The sequence below is a fragment of the Gorilla gorilla genome, chromosome X, assembly GCF_029281585.2.
Source record: "Gorilla gorilla gorilla isolate KB3781 chromosome X, NHGRI_mGorGor1-v2.1_pri, whole genome shotgun sequence".
In the NCBI taxonomy this organism is placed as follows: Eukaryota; Metazoa; Chordata; class Mammalia; order Primates; family Hominidae; genus Gorilla; species Gorilla gorilla.
The window spans coordinates 104,534,517-104,552,245 of record NC_073247.2 but is presented as its reverse complement, the minus strand read 5'-3'; the positions used below and the strand labels follow the sequence as shown (position 1 = coordinate 104,552,245).

Below are 17,729 nucleotides of genomic sequence, written 5' to 3'. Positions count from 1 at the left end.
TCTTATGTTCTCAAATTGCTTGTCTTCAAGCTCACTAATTCTTTCTTCTTCTTGATGAATTCTGCTATTAAAAAGTTCTGATGCATTCTTCAGTATGCCAATTGCATTTTTCAGTTTCAGAATTTGTGTTTCATTTTAATTATTCTTCTTTTTGTTAAATGTATCTTATAGAATTCTGAATTTCTTCTCTGTGATATTTTGAATTTATTTCAGTTTCTTCAACACAGCTATTTTGAATTCTCTGTCTGAAAAGTCACATATCTCCTTTTCTACAGGATTGGTTCCTAGTGCCTTATTTAGTTAATTAGCTGAGGTCATACTTTCCTGGATGCTGTTGATGCTGGTAGATGCTTTTTGGTGTCTGGTTTTTGAAGAGTTAGGTATTTATTTAGTCTTTACTCTCTGGGCTTGTTTGTACTCCTCCTGGGGAAGGCTTTCCAGATACCTGGTAGGACTTGTGTGCTATGATCCAAGCTTTATCAGCTTTAGAGGACACCCTAAGCCCAGTAACATTGTGGTTTTTGCAGATTTGTAGAGGTACTGCCTTGATGGTCTTGGGAAGATCTGGGAGAATTCTCTGGTTTACAAGAAAGAGACTCTTGCTTCCTTCCCTTACTTTCTCTCAAATAGAGTCTCTATCATTGTTCCGATCCACATAAAGCTGGTGGAAGAGTGACACAAGTACACCTGTGGCCACAACTACTATGACTACTCTGAGTTAAACCTGAAGCCAGTACAGCAGTGAGTCTCTCCCAAGGCCTGCAGTAACTACTCCCTACTACTACTGTCCATATGCTCTCAAGTCCCAGGGGCCCTACAATCAGCCAATGGCAAAGCTAGCTAGGCCTGTGTCATTCCTTTCAGTGTATTGAGTTTCCCCTGGCTCTGTGTGGGTCCACAGGTGACATTGGGGAGTCAGGGACTAGAGCCAAAAACATTAGAAGTCTGCCTGGTGTTCTATTGTACTGCAGCTGAGCTGGCACTCAAAAGACAAAACATATTTCTTCTCACTCTTCCATCCCCTTTTCAGAGGCAGAGGAGTCTCCCTCCATAGCCACTGCCACCCTAAACCATGAGGGGTATTGCCAGACTACTGCTAATGTTCTCTTAAGGCCTAAGCTATCTTAAGTTGACTAGTAGTGAATGCTGCCTAGCCTGGGAGTCACTATTCAGGGCAGTGGCCACCTCTCTGGCCCAGGGCATGTGCAGAAAAGCCATCTAAGAGTCAAATTCTGGAACTGGGACCCCCAGGAGCCTAATTAGTGCTCTACTCCCCTGTGGCCACACTAGCTCTTAAGGTGCAAGAAAGTGTCATCTTTACTTTTCTCTCAGCTTTTTTCAAGCAGAAGGAGTTTTGCCCTCTAGCCACCACGTTTGGTAATGTGCTGAGTCTAACATGATGCCAGCAAATCTCAGAGGCTCACCCAAGGCCCAAGATGTAATATCGCTGCTGGTTATTCAGAGCCCAAGGGCTCTTCAGTTAACAGGCGAAGAATGCTGCCAGGGCTGGGTTCTTTCTTTAAAGGCAGCAGGTTTCCTTCTGTTCCAGGGTGTGTCTAAAAATGTCTGGGAACAAGGGCCTAGAATGGGGGCCTCTTGATTCTGACCAATGCCCTGTTCTGCTGTGGCTGAGCTGGTATCCTAGATTCCCTCCCCCCTCAAAAAAAAGTCTTTCCCATTTTTCCCTTTCCTCTATTCGAGCTGAAAGACGGGATCTTTTTTAGAGCTGCAAGCTGTGTAGCCTGGGGTTAGGGGAGGGGCTAATACCGGCACTCCCTCAGCTGCCCCAGCTGGTGCCTCAGTATGTCACATGTTCCTCCAATTCCACTGTCTCTGGACCTAGGTCAGCACAAGGACTCGCCATAGTTGCAGTCCTTATGGCTTAGACTGCCTTTCAAGTTCACTTGGAGACACAGAACGCTGTAGCCCTTGGTGGCAGGGTTGGCCAAGTTTTGACTGCTGGCATCTGCAATTTCCCTTTAGCTAGGGTTGGTTTAAATGCTTCCTCAGTGGGCAGCTGTCAGCTGACTTTGGTCTGGTTTTCCTTTCTGCTCTAACACAGAGCACTAAGTTCAATGTCTCACGATTGTTGTGCTCTCCCTCCTCCAGCACCCAGAGAAGTTCTGAGCACCACACCACTGCTCCATGGGGTTGGGGAAGGAGTGGTGTCAGTCATTCAGGACTGTATTTTCTATCTCTTTATTGCCTCTTTCAGTGATAGGAAGTTAAAACCAGATACCATGAGGGCTCACATGAAATTTGGTTCTTTTGAAGGTGTTTTTCCTATGTAGATAGTTGTTAAATTGGTGTCCTTGTGGGAGACTATAGATGGAGACTTTGATTTTGCCATCTTGCTCCACCTACCCTTCAGAATGCAATGTTTAAATGTGTATATTTGAAGATTGCCAGGTGTCAAATCCCAGCCTCTCTACTTACCAGCTGCATTAGCTTGGGCTTCTCATTCTCTGGACTTTTTTTTAACCTATAAAATGGAGATAATTGGAATCTACTCCACAGATCCATAGTGAGGATTAAGTGAAATAATGCATGTGAAGTGCTCAGTACTGTCAGCTTCAATTCTTGTTAAGTATTATAAATATTAATGCTATTATTATTAGACACTTTTTAGACATACGCCATGCTAGTGTTTTACATTCCTTATCTTGTTTTAACACTGACAAGGACCTTGCCAGGGCAATATGATAATTCATTTTGACAATTAGTCCCTTTGTTTGCAAGCAAAAAGAAATTGACTTTGAATAACTCAAGCAATAGAAAAATCTATCTATCTACTTATCTATCTATCTATCTATCTATCTATCTATCTATCTATCTATCTATCTATCTATCTATCTTCCTATGTGAATGATGTATAGTCCTCAGACTCAAAAGAAGAGCTGAATTACTAGACACAAAAAGGGCAATTCTAGTGATCTACATAGCAGGTATATTATGCTGCTTCTGCTGGGATGAATTAAATCTAACTATTTTTATTATTCCTTTTTCACTCTGCTCAAGAGAGGCTCTAATTGTTTAAGCTTGGATTTTTTTGTTTGTTTGTTTCTGAGATAAGAGTCTCACTCTGTCACCCAGGCTGGAGTGCAGTGGTGCTGTCATGGCTCATTGTAGCCTTGACCTTCTGGGCTCAGGTGATCATCCTGCCTCAGCCTCCATTGTAGCTGGGACCACAGGCATGTGCCACCACACACAACTAATTTTCTTCCTGTAGAGATGGTAGTCTCACTTTGTTGCCAAGGCTGCTCTTAAACTCCTAGACTCAGCCTCAGAAAGTGTTGATATTATAGGCGTGAGCCACCATCCCTGGCCAAGCTTGGAATGTTTTTACCACAAAGTAGCTAAAAAAAGAATGGAAAATCTGACTCACTATCCCTTAAAGACTGAGGTAAAAGTAATCCTATAAAAGGAAATAAAGGTACTATTACTTGAAGAAGACAAAGAATGATGGATAGCCAAAAGCAGAAATACTCTCAGTATAACACCTCTTTATTCTGGAATTCAAAGGAGTCCTTTTGTGATTTCAGTTTTCAAGGTGTGGGAAAAGGAATGAAGGAAGATGACCCAATGATTATGTGGAAGTCCAGGCTAGTCAGTATTTCTGGTGATATGTAAAAAGCATTGTGAGAAACTTCTCTTGGGAATTCATTTTCTGAAATTCCTTATGAATTTCTGTAACATTTTCTCTGGAAGATAAAGAACTATCATCACTAGCAAAGACTTTATAAATTTGCCATTATGTTGCATACATAGAAATACTGGTGCTATAGTCTCCTCACAACATCTTAGTCTGTGCAGCCAGTAATCTTGATAAGATTTATTTCATATAAAAATTATAGATGAAGTTTCTTGTCCATTGAAGCATTAATTTCTCTACTGATCTTAAACAGAATATAATTGTTCTTGTAACTAATCATGAACCTAACACACTTACCAAATTACTGTAAATCTGAAATACCTCCCAAAATCACTAGTGATAGCAATAGTAATAGAAATTGTCCAATGACACAAACACCTTATAAGATGTTTTTAAAACTGTTGAAGGTATTAATTTATAAATATTAGAATATTATAGATAGAATGATATATATGGAAACTTGGGAAGTAAAATTCTTTTACAGAAATTATTTTAGTTATTTCTCTTTTCTCTAGCAAGCAAAATTTTTCTTACTGAACAACTGTTTTCAAGTTTAGTCATTTGCTTGAAATATCACACCCTCATTTTGACAGTAAAAAAATGATGAGAAACTGCTTTTAAATACCTATCTCCTTTTTTTCTTTTTTGGTGTAATAATTGAAGGATGTTTTCTTCTTAAGTTACATTCGTTAACTGTTGAAACATTTTGAAGTATCAATTTTGATTCTTGGGTTTGCTTATTGCTTGGCATTTCATTGCAGCCTTTTAGAATGTGTTGCATGTCAATTACAAGAGTCAAACTAAAATATTTGAAGAGATTTATTCTGAGCCAAATATGAGTGATCATGGCCCATGATACAGCCCTCAGGAGGTCCTGAGAACATGTGCCCAAGGTGGTTGAGGCACAGCTTGGTTTTGTACATTTTAGGGAGGCATGAGCCATCAATCAAATACATTTGAAAAATACATTGCTTTGGTCCAGAAAGGTGGGACAATTCAAAGCAGGGGTCTTCCAGGCTATAGGTAAATTTAAAAATTTTTTGTTGACAATTGGTTGAGTTTGTTTAAAGACCTGGGATTAATAGAAAGGAAATGTTAAGGTTAAGATAAAAGATTGTGTAGACCAAGGTTCTTTTGAAGTCTCAGAGTGGCTGCTCTTAGAGACAATAGAGGACAAATGTTTCTTATTCAGACCTTTAAAAGGTGCTAGACTCTCAGCTAATCTCTTCAGGATTGGGAGGGCCTGGAATAAAAAATTCTAACTATGTTAATAGAGATTCTTTACAGGTGTAAATGTTCTCCCACAAAGGACTGCTTTGCAGGGCCATTTCAAAATATGGCAAAGAAACATGTTTTGGGGTAAAATATTTTTATTTCCTTTTTTGTCATGTAATGTTATGCCAATCAGATTGGAAAGTAAGTCACGACATATAGGGTTAAATAAAACCCATATCATGAGAGTTTATGGTTTGTACAGCATGACTCCCAGGCGCTTTAGATGGGAATTTGGGCAAGATAAAAAAAAGCAGAGCTTAGTTCTCAGTGGTACCCGTTTGACATTTATGACACCAGTGCAGTATAAAGTTTTATGACACAATTTAGTTCTAACACACTCTAACACTACTGTAACTGCGTATGTTGCATCTGCTTGGAAAGAAAAGGAAGAAATCTTTATTCATCTTTGAGGAGGGGAGAAGTTACTCTAAAGGAAAGTTTCTTTTTTTTTTTTTTTTTTTTTTTTTTTTTTTGAGATGGAGTCTCACTGTCGCCCAGGCTGGAGTGGAGCAGTGGCGCGATCTCGGCTCACTGCTGGCTCCGCCCCCCCGGGGTTCACGCCATTCTCCTGCCTCAGCCTCCCGAGTAGCTGGGACTTCAGGCGCCCGCCACTTCGCCCAGCTAATTTTTTGTATTTTTAGTAGAGAATGGGTTTCACCGTGTTAGCCAGGATGGTCTCGATCTCCTGACCTCGTGATCCGCCCGCCTTGGCCTCCCAAAGTGCTGGGATTACAGGCGTGAGCCACTGCGCCCAGCCGAGTTTCATTATTTTGATAGTACTTACCCAAAATTGTCATAAGGGAGGAATGATTTTTTACAGCTTTAAATCAGATATAGATATTTCAATTTAAAGTGCTCTATTTATAGAAGCACTAGACCAAAAAAATATTTTTTAAATGGTAGGATGATAGATGGCCTACTTGTCAATGTGCCTGCTGCTAAAGTCCTAGTGAGGCAGGAAAACAGGGTATGAAGGCAGGGAACATAAGGCCAATTCACTCTTCAGCTATGACAGGAAATATCCTCCTCATAGGCATAGGCCAAGTAAGTGACTTTGTAACTTTGCTTCATCCTCTCCATTTATATAGGGCATACTCGAAGTAACCAATGGAATCTGCTAGAGGGTATTTCAACTCCCAAAAATTCTGTAATGAGGCCCTTGAGCCCCTATGCGCGGGTCCGCTCCCACACCGTGGAGTGTACTTTCATTTTCAATAAATCCCTTCATTCTTCCTTGCTTTGTTTGTGTGTTTTATCCGATTCTTTATTCAATATGCCAAGAACCTGGACACTCTCCACCAGTGAAATATTTTGGCAAGCCAGCCAGGAGGAAAAGGTAAGCCCAAAGTTTGGGATTCATTTTTCTCCCTTTCCTTTCTGCTTCATACAGGGGAATCTGTCACTACTTTCCTTTCCACCGTTGGTGGGCAGCGCCTAAACTCAGCAGCAACTGCAGGTTTCTGTCCGTGGCCAGGGAAACTAAGTGGTTTCCATGTGGAAGAAGCTAACTGCCGCCACTAAATTCACTTAAAGGAGCTGGGACTTTTTCCATTTTTTTTTTTTCCTTTCTTTCTTTTTCAGTCTTTCAGTGGCTGTTTCTTAGTGGCTCCTTGGAAATTGAGGGCAACTGGCTGGGGTCACTCCCTGGTATTGCCTGAAGGCCTGTAAATGAATAGGAATAATTGCCCTAGACTGTTTTTAAAATTCTTTTCTGGGTGTGGTCCCTGATCTCTGTGTGCTGTGCACTCGGGAGCAAACTTGCATATGTTTCAGGTGACTTAAACCTTCTTTACTTATGCTAAATTCTTCCCTTCCCCTATTCAACTGACTAAGGGCAAAGGAAACCCACCCAGTCCCCAGTTCCTATCATTAAAGTTCATGGAACGGGAGGCCTGGGAAAGCATGGCCTTATCAAATTATAAGGATGCTAAAACTTGGGGATTACACCCAGGTACCAAAGGAAAGCTCATAGTAGGTTTCATGCGCGTCCGTGTGAAGAGACCACCAAACAGGCTTTGTGTGAGCAACATGGCTGTTTATTTCACCTGGGTGCAGGTGGGCTGAGTCCGAAAAGAGAGTTAGCGAAGGGAGATAAGGGTGGGGCCGTTTTATAGGATTTGGGTAGGTAAAGGAAAATTACAGTCAAAGGGGGTTTGTTCCCTGGCGGGCAGGAGTGGGGGTCGCAAGGTGCTCAGTGGGGGTGCTTTTTGAGCCAGGATGAACCAGGAAAAGGACTTTCACAAGGTAATGTCATCACTTAAGGCAAGGACCGGCCATTTACACTTCTTTTGTGGTGGAATGTCATCAGTTAAGGTGGGGCAGAGCATATTCACTTCTTTTGTGATTCTTCAGTTACTTCAGGCCATCTGGGTGTATACGTGCAAGTCACAGGGGATGCGATGGCTTGGCTTGGGCTCAGAGGCCTGACATTCCTGCCTTCTTATATTAATAAGAGAAATAAAATAGTGAAGTGTTGGGGTGGCGAAAATTTTTGAGGGGTGATATGGAGAGAGAGTGGGCGATGTTTCTCAGGGCTGCTTCAAGCGGGATTGGGGCTGCGTGGGAACCTAGAGTGGGAGAGATTAAGCTGAAGGGAGGTCTTGTGGTAAGGGGTGATATTGTGGGGATGTTAGAAGAAACATTTGTCGTATAGAATGATTGGTGATGGCCTGGATACGGTTTTGTATGAATTGAAAAACTAAATGGAATAACAGAAGGAGAAAAACAGGTATAGTGCCTAAGGAGATTCAGCATAGTCCTGCCAGTAAAGATTATTTATTTACTTCAAGAGTTTAGAGTGGCAGTTTGGAGATAGCACAAGGAGATATCAGCTGTGATGGTTTGGAGAAACAGTGTAAACCGGCAGTGTAAACAAGAGCAGGGCATGTATGAGTAGTTGAGAACGGTGAATACTATGACTAGACAAAAGATGGTAGGGATGACAAGTTTTTTTGAGGCACAGTCTAAGTTGGTCTGGTGTTGACTGAGACTGGGGCCTAATAAAAAGGAGCGTCTATACAGGAGCTTAAATGGGCTGTACCTTGTAGCATTCTGAGGACAGGCCTGAATTCTGAAGAAAATAGATTTTGGAAGTTATGAGAAATGTAGAGAGTGAGTTGAGCATAGTTTGTAATTTTTAGGGCCTCAAACAGTATTAAAGCAGTGGCAGCCGCTGCACGCAGACATGAGGGCTAGGCTAAAACAGTAAGGTCAAGTTGTTTGGACAGAAAGGCTACACAGTGTGGTCCTGGCTCTTGTGTAAGAATTCTGACCACACTAACCATGCCTAGGAAGGAAAGGAGTTGTTCTTTTGTAAGGGATTGAGGTTTGGGAGATTAATCAGACACGATCAGCAGGGAAAGCACATGTGTTTTTATGACAATTATGCCGAGATAGGTAACAGATGAGGATGAAATTTGGGCTTGACTGAAGTAATGGGGGCTGTCTGTGAAGCCTTGCGGCAGTACAGCCCAGGTAATTTGCTGAGCCTAATGGGTGTCAGGGTCAGTCTAAGTGAAGGCAAAGAGAGGCTGGGATGAAGGGTGCAAAGGAATAGTAAAGAAAGCATGTTTGAGATCCAGAACAGAATAATGGGTAGTAGAGGGAGGTATTGAGGATAGGAGAGTATATGGGTTTGGCACCATGGGATGGATAGGCAAAACAATTTGGTTGATGAAGCGCAGATTCTGAACTAACTTGTAAGGCTTGTCTGGTTTTAGGACAGGTAAAGTGGGGGAATGGCAAGGAGAGTTTATAGGTTTTAGAAGCCCATGCTGTAGCAGGTGAGTGATAACAGGCTTTAATCCTTTTAAAGCATGCTGTGGGATGGGATATTGGCATTGAGCGGGGTAAGGGTGATTAGGTTTTAATGAGATGGTAAGGGGTGCGTGATCGGTCGCCAAGGAGGGAGTAGAGGTATCTTATACTTGTGGGTTAAGGTGGGGGAATACAAGAGGAGGTGTTATGCCCAGACCGTTAGTTCCCCAAAGAAGACCACCAGAGTCCAGAGTCAAAGCCAAGTGGCAAGGATCTTTACTACAAGTTCGAACCTGGTCCCTCCATTCCACAGCATACAAGAGGGCCCTGAACAATGCGAGTGTTTGCTTTTTATAGCCTGAAAGTTACAGGGGAACAAAGGAATTCTTTTGGTTCCCGCTCTTTCAGTAAAACTTTGAACGGCTGTCCCCTTATCGGAGACTTTCCTGGTGGTGTTTGTACCGGGCTCAGGAAGTTTGAGAGATATATGGCGATATGTGGTGGGATGGGAGGATGGGATGTGTTTGTACTGGGCTTGTTTGTTTTGAGCCCGGGGCTGAGGAATGTGCCCGGCTCCTTTCAGAGGACGCAAAGGAGGCTTTGGATTGGGAAGAAGGGCAGCAATGAGATGCGGCTATAGTCCAGGAATAGTCAGGGAAGCAGATAATTTGGTTAAAATATCTCGGCCTAATAAGGGAACTGGGCAGGTGGGGATAACTAAAAAAGAGTGCATAAAAGAGTATTGTCTAAATTGGCACCAGAGTTGGGGAGTTTTAAGAGGTTTAGAAGCCTGGCTGTCAATACCCACAACAGTTATGGAGGCAAGGGAAACAGGCCCTTGAAAAGAAGGTAATGTGGAGTGGGTAGCCTCCGTATTGATTAAGAAGGGGACGGGCTTACCCTCCACTGTGAGAGTTACCTAAAGCTCGGCGTCCGTGATGGTCTAGGGGGCTTCCGAGGCGATCGGGCAGTGTCAGTCTTCAGCCGCTAAGCCAAGAAGATCTGGGAAGGAGTCAGTCAGAGAGCCTTGGGCCAGAGTTCCAGGGGCTCTGGGAGTGGCTGCCAGGTGAGTTGGACAGTCTGATTTCCAGTGGGGTCCTGCACAGATGGGACGTGGCTTAGGAGGAATCCTGGGCTGCGGGCATTCCTTGGCCCAGTGGCCAGATTTCTGGCACGTGTAGCAAGCTCCTAGGGGAGGAGGTTCTGGAGGAATGCCTGGCCACTGCAGTTCAGGCATTTGGAAGTTCTTGTGTGCTGGAGATGTGGCTGGGGTTTGTCTCACAGTGGAGGCAAGGAGTTGCAACTTTTTTCTGTTATTGTACACTTTGAAGGTGAGGTTAATTAAGTCCTGTTGTGGGGTTTGAGGGCCAGATTCCAATTTTTGGAGTTTTATTTAATGTCGGGAGCAGATTGGGTAATAAAATGTATATTGAGAATAAGACGGCCTTTTGACCTTTTAGGGTCTAGGGCTGTAAAGCGTCTCAGGGTTGCTGCCAAACAAGTTTTGAACTGGGCTGGATTTTTATATTTGATGAAAAAGCCTAAACGCTATCTGATTTGGGATAAAGAAAAAGGAGCATTAACCTTGACTATGCCTTTGGCTCCAGCCACCTTTTTAAGAGTAAATTGCTGGGCAGGTAGGGGAGGGCTAGTCACGGAAAGAAACTGTAAGCCGGACCAGGTGTGAGGAGGGGAGGTGATAAAAAGATTATAGGGTGGAGGAGCGGAGGCTGAGGAAGAATTGGGACCTAGCTCAGCCTGGCGAGGAGCAGCCTGGGGAGGAAGGGAGAGGTCAGATGGGTCTGTAGAAAAGGAAGATTAGAAAGACTCAGCGACGCTTGGGGTTGGGACTGAGGGGGACAGGCGGGAGGGAAAGAAGGAAGATTTGGGATGAGTTGCACTGGGCACAGAGACTAGGAAGGGACTGATGTGTGAAAGAATGCCTGGACGTCAGGCACCTCAGACCGTTTGCCTATTTTATGACAAGAATTATTTAGATTTTGCAGGATGGAAAAATTCAAAGTGCCATTTTCTGGCTATTTAGAACTACTGTCGAGTTTGTATTGGGGTCAAGCGGCATTGCAGAAGAAAATAAGGCATTTAGGTTTTAGGTCAGGTGTGAGTTGAAGAGGTTTTAAGTTTTTGAGAACACAGGCTAAGGGAGAAGAAGGAGGAATGGAAGGTGGAAGCTTACCCATAGTGAAGGAGGCAAGCCTAGAGACACGGAGAAGGGGTGGGGGTTTCTTGCCCTCCAGAAAAGCAGAGAAGGAGTTGGGGCACAGAAATAAGGGATTGGGGCACAGAGGTAAGAGGTCAGGGTGCGGAAATAAGGGATTGGGGCACAGAGATAAGAGGTTGGGGTGTGGAAATAAGCAATTGGGGGGTTCTTGCTGCCTAGGAAAGCGGGACTTGCCACTAAGGGTGAAGTAGAAGGGGTTGAGGGGTACTTGCCCCTGCCCCAGGAAAGCAGGACTTGCCACTAAGGGTGAAGAAGAAGGGGTTGAGGGGTACTTGCCCCTGCCCCAGGAAAGTGGGACTTGCCACTAAGGGTGAAGGAGAAGGGGTTGAGGGGTACTTGCCCCTGCCCCAGGAAAGCAGGACTTGCCGCTAAGGGTGAAGGAGAGGGGGTTGAGGGGTATTTGCCCCTGCCCCAGAAAAGCAGAGAAGGGGTAGAGACAAGGAGAGAAGGGGTTGAGGGGTACTTGCCCCTTCCCCAGAAAAGCGGGACTTGCCGCTAAGGGTGAAGGAGCAAGGCAGGCGTCCCTGCGTGGTCTGACACCCTTGTAACATGAGTGTATAATCAGAGAGGCATCCCTGAAATGATTAAACACCAAGGGAAGGCTGCCTTCCCAGTCCGTGACCGGCGCCGGAGTTTTGAGTCCATGGATAAAACATGTCTCCTTTGTCTCTACCAGAAAATGAAAGGAATTGAAATTAAGAGAAGAGAGAGATTGAAGTGTGGCGCCAAGATTGAAAGGAGAAAGAGGTTGAGGGATAGTGAAGGAGGTTGGAGAAGAGAGTAAAAAGAGGCCGCTTACCGGATTTGAAATTGGTGAGATGTTTCTTGGGCTGGTCGGTCTGAGGACCTGAGGTCCTAGGTGGATCTTTCTCATGGAGCAAAGAACAGGAGGACAGGGGATTGATCTCCCACGGGAGGTTCCCCAATCCGAGTCACGGCACCAAATTTCATGCGTGTCCGTGTGAAGAGACCACCAAACAGGCTTTGTGTGAGCAACATGGCTATTTATTCACCTGGGTGCAGGTGGGCTGAGTCCGAAAAGAGAGTCAGCAAAGGGAGATAACGGTGGGGCCGCTTTATAGGATTTGGGTAGGTAAAGGAAAATTACAGTCAAAGGGGGTTTGTTCTCTGGCGGGCAGGAGTGGGGGGGTCACAAGGTGCTCAGTGGGGGTGCTGTTTGAGCCAGGATGAGCCAGGAAAAGGACTTTCACAAGGTAATGTCATCACTTAAAGCAAGGACCGGCCATTTATACTTCTTTTGTGGTGGAATGTCATCAGTTAAGGTGGGGCAGGGCATATTCACTTCTTTTGTGATTCTTCAGTTACTTCAGGCCATCTGGGCATATACGTGCGAGTCACAGGGGATGCAATGGCTTGGCTTGGGCTCAGAGGCCTGACAGTAGGCTCTGGAGGGAACACATGCAAAGTGGCACCGGTGCCCACCTAAGGGCAGAGACATCTGGAGAATGCTCCAGGTAATCCTGCAGACCTCAACCTGCCCAAAGGGACATTCTGCAGAGGTTCTGAGGTCTAGTATTAAGCCCTCTTTAGAATTTTCTCTCTCACTTGCAATGATGCTTGGCTCCAAAATTGTTCAGAATCTGAAGTTTACTGTCTAATCAGAAAGTGGGATGGTGTTGCATGTATCCAGGCTTTTGTGCTGCTGTTCTAAGCAGAAGGCCTGTTTAATATGTGATGCCCTCCTTTGGTACTGTTTGGCCTCAGTGCTTTTTGGAGTCTGGGGAGGTTTGCCCTTTAAAAATCAAACTAGCTGCTGGGCGCGGCATCCACACCTGTAATCCCAGCACTTTGGGAGGCTGAGGCAGGCAGATCACGAGGTCAGGATTTCGAGACCAGCCTGACCAACATAGTGAAACCCTGTCTCTACTAAAAAAATACAAAAAATTACCTGAGCACAGTGGCGCACGCCTGTAATCCAGCTACTCAGGAGGCAGAGGCAGGAGAATCACTTGAACCTGGGAGGCGGAGGTTGCAGTGAGCAGAGATCGCGCCACTACACTCCATTCTGGGCAACAGAGCGAGACTCTGTCTCCAAAAAAAAAAAAAAAGAAAGAAAAAAATCAAACTGCCATGGAGACTGCTTTATCTGAAATTTTGGTTCACAGCCTTCAATGGATTATCTATTGGGGCAAAGTAAAACGGGCGAAGTATTGTATTGCTGTCTCATGGCTAAGGTCCCAAGCTATTAGATCTTTGTTTATGTGTGTATATATATGTTTAGATGTGTTTATTTGTATGTACACTTATTGTTATATGTTGTGTCTACCAAATTGGCTTGTAAGTAAATGAGCGCTCATAAATTAAGTCTAAGCTATTTTCAAGTTCACATGACTTAAAGTATAACTTTACTAAACAAGACAGCTTTAAAATTATTGGTGGAATAAAAATAGAAATGCCTTTAGAATTGTCAGCATACATTTTGTCTGAATTTTATGTTTGTCTTCGCTAGATATTTTAAAATGTCATTGTTAATTCAAGCTGGGAGTTGCTTGGGGCAAGCCTGCCTCCCATTCTATTCAAAGTCTCACTGAGATGAGTGCAGATCTGATTGCTTCCTTTGGAAAGGCTAATCAGAAACTCAAAAGAATGCAACTTTTTGTCTTCCAACTACCTGAATCAGAAAGCCCCCAATCCCCCAACCTGCCTCAAGTTCTCCTGCCTTTCCGGACCAATGTGATGTTCATTTTACATATGCCGATTGATGTCTCGTGTCTCCCTCCTTAAAAGTAAAAATTAAGTACAGTGAATGGGATAAATGTTTTAGATAAACTTTTTTTGTAAATTAAAATCTTAAACTTATTTTAATGCTCACTTAATGTTTGGGTCATTTCCAATTAAGAAAGGGTTGTGATATTGGGAAATATGTTTTGAAAATTGTGGAATTGTTTTTATCTATAAATGCCCATATCTGATAGCTCAGGATTTCTTGCTTTTTACGGTTTCACTAAAGCTTTAGGTTACCAAAGATAAAAAATTTAGTTAACTGGTAATTCTGTATACAAAATGTGCCAGAAAGGTTATGTTATTAGTGGAAAAAAGAATAATTTTGTCTAATTCAGAAGTTATCTAAAAGTTAGTTTAAATTACAGATTTGAAAAGGTTATTTATAAAACAGTGCAATAAGGAATCATTAAGTAGGGGAGAAAGATGTGAAAAAAGTTTCAGTAATAAAATATTTCTTAAAACCTGATAATTGAAGACATTTGGCTAATTAACATTTTCATAGTTAAAGCTCTTAGTCTTGATTAAAGTTAAATAAGAAGAATTGTAAAGAAATGCATCGGCAGTTTGGCTATTCCTTTTTTACATAGTTAAGCATGAAGCTGGATTTAATATGGAGCCAAATTTCACATACATGCTTGCATTGCTTCACACTATGTTTATTGTGTTGCATGGACAGCGCTGGCACTGGAGTACTGATCAGGCATGTGCCTAAGGTAAATTTATTGATTGGAAAAGATGTATGATAATATTAGTGAGCTTAAGGATATTGAATTGTGTATCAGGAATAAAACATTCATTATGTGGGGTTTTTTTGGCCCTAGGTCACACTGTAGCCTCCAGGGTAAATTAAGTGGGAAAATTTAGGGTTGGTTTTCTGTTTATTTTTGCTTCTAGTTGTCTTTGTCTTTTTAATTTAAAAGTAAACTTTAATGTCAAAAATGCAAACTTGGGGAGGGCATAAAGATCACACACGACTGCCACTTCATACTTGGAGGGTTGCACAGCAGCGGCCGGGCAACGGCGCTCCTCACTTCTCAGACGGTGGGGCGGCCAGGGAGAGGCACTCCTTACTTCCCAGATGGTGGCGCAGTGGTGCAGAGGCATTAGTCAAGTGCAGCCGCCAGGCAGAGGCGCACCTCACTTCCCAGGCAGGACAGCCACAGGGCAGAGGCGCTCCTCACTTCCCAGAAGGTGTGGCAGCCAGGCGGAGGCGCTCCTCACTTCACAGACGGTTGGGCAGCCAAACAGAGGCGCTCCTCACTTTCCGGACGGTAGGGCATCCAGGCAGAGGCGCTCCTCATGTCCCAGTCGGGGCGACGGCCGGGCAGAGGCGCACCTCACTTCCCAGATGGTGGGACGGCTAGGCAGACGTGCTCCCCACTTCCCAGACACTGGGGCAGCCGGGCAGAGGGGCTCCTCACTTTCCAGACGATGGGGCGGCCGGGCAGAGAGGCTCCTCACTTCCCAGATGGTGGGGCATCTGGGCAGAGGCGCTCCTCACTTCTCAGATGGTGAGGCCGCTGGGCAGAGGCGCTCCTAGCTTCCCAGACATTGTGGCCCGGGCAGAGGCCTCCTCACTTCCTACACGGTGTGGGGGCCGGGCAGAGGCGCTCCTCACTTCCCAGACGGTTTACTTCTAGTTTTCATTTGTTCACTGTTTATTCTTCTCTGGCTTTGCTTGTGTTTGCATATATAAAAAAACCATTTTTGTTTTAGTTTCTAGTGGAAGGCTTTTGTTTCTGTGAATAGTTATTTTGTTTCCTATGCATTTCTAGCAAGTCATCATTTGTTCCGTTTATTTGGAATTCCTAGGCTACCTTTGATGGGCTGACAGGAATTGATAGAGCACACCAGCCTTTTAACCTTAAAGTAACTTTTTGGATTTTAGGCTTCCTGATACTTTAAGTGTGTTGAGTATACTCTCCTAGATAAAATTTAAGTCATATTTCTCTCTTTGCCTAACATAAAGTAAAAGTCACTGTTTATTTCCTCTGTAAAGTTTTAAATTAATCGGCTTAATAATAAGATCTTAAATATTTTGTCAGAAAAGTGAAAAATATAATGCCTTTTATTTAGTTCATGTAACTTGAGTGATCTTTGGGAAATAAAGATAGTTTTAAAGATTATTGGTAAAATACAAATGTCTTCATAATGTAAACATGTGGTCTAAATTATGTTCAAATGTTAGGTTTGCTAAATGCGTTAAGGTCATAAGCTGCTTGTTTGGCTTTTGAAAATTGTTTAACTTGTCTGCTTTCCAGCTAGGTAAGGCCTGGGGACATGTGGAGTTGGCCACATTCCTAGCTGTGCTGGACATAGTCAAACCTTATCAGAACACAACTTACCAGGATTTACATTAAAATTTGCCATTGTAACATGCAATTAACACTACTAGACACAGCTTTACATGCAAAATGTGTAAAAACAGTAGAATTTGGATTTCTTTGTGGGGGGTTAAAGATTATAAAAAAGTTTTTACTTATTTAAATCCCTAAGTCATCGTTTTGGCAAAATAAATAATTTATGGTAATCTGAAATTCCAAAATCAAACTTCAGTTCCAAAATTGTCTTTCTTGGTGGCTGGCTTTTAGGATGAATCAGAGGACCCCTTAAAACATCCAGAAAGGAGATAAACAGGATTATTTAACATGTTTAGTTACACAAGATTGTCAAAATGATGCTTAATATTGTTTAGGTTATATTTTTGTGAATAATACTAATATATGTTCCAAAATTGTATGAGATTGCTAAAATTCTAATATCTAAATATATACTGTCAATTATAATTATGGTTATTATGTTAAGTTATTTTAAATCACAGAAATAACCGAATTTCCTTGTCAGTGCTATGTACCAAATTTGGAAATACAACTGGTATTCAAGAGGATATAAGTCTAATGTTAATTAAGCATGGGTTCGTGGAGAACCAGGATGGCCCCCTTGTCCTTCCTGAGCCCTTAAAGCTTTTATTATTAAAAGTTCTGCGTTCCATAATTCATCATGAAAAATATAAAATAATCCAAATTGAATACATAGGTGTGGTATCTTACAAATTACTAGAATAGTTTATAACCAATGTTTGGCCCCATATTTCTGGAAAAACAATTAAAGCTGCAGGTACACTTGGTTACCTGGTAGGCCATTTAAACATTTTATAAAGGGATTTCATTCAATTGTTACTTTCAATGCATGTTTTCTGGTTGTATAAAAGCTTTCCCATGCAAGAGGGCTGATGTTATAAGAGAAGATTATTATGCTACAGTGTATTTTCATCAGGTAAAGAAAGCTTTTATGGTTTGGATATTTTGGAAACATCAGGAAAAAACTGTCCTTGCTATGCACACTACAACAAAACTTTGGGACCCTGGGCTTTGGGTTCATGGTCTTGCAATTGAGAAGGGTCCCTCCACATTCTTGGAGCTGTGCACCCTTTGGAACCCTTAAGATAAAACTAACCAGGGAAATTTCTCCCAAGAAAAAGATGGCATCCTTTATGTAAACAGCTTTTCCCAAGTTTACAGATTAAGACTTCTACTATCATGAAGCTCTTATCTTTGAATATTTTTTTCTTTCTTCCGCCTCTATGAGGAATAGAAGTGAAAAAGGGGTCTGTTATGGCCACTTATGGGGTATATTTTTATTTGTGAAGGGGTTTGCAGCCAGCCTTAAACATGGATAAACTTATACTATGACAAATCAAAGATAAAGACCCAACGTAGGTACGAAACTTTAATGGTACATGTGTTGCCTCATAATCAGTCAAAAATAAAGCATTGGTTCACCCCTGTTGACCCACATCAGGGGTTAAAAAGAGCATTGCCAGGAGGGCTTCATTCTTCTAGAAGGGCATCGTTTGTTACTTCCTTTTTCTGTAGTAGAAGAGGCAATAACTAGAAATGTATCCCCCATGATAGGCTCTATAGCAAATAATACTGTAAAGGCTACAATTTCACAAGACTTTAAATTCTATTGTGAAACTTATAATGGGATTGGCTGAACAGAAAAGTATCTGTGCAGCTTCTGGCACTTGTGACCTATAAAGGAATACAGCAAATGAGAATT

General features: G+C 42.7%; 1 pseudogene; it reads left to right on the top strand.

Moving 5' to 3' along the window:
- The first annotated feature begins 14,335 nt into the window (after positions 1 to 14,335).
- On the top strand, positions 14,336 to 15,307 carry LOC129529824 (uncharacterized; annotated as a pseudogene).
- Positions 15,308 to 17,729: the final 2,422 nt, after the last annotated feature.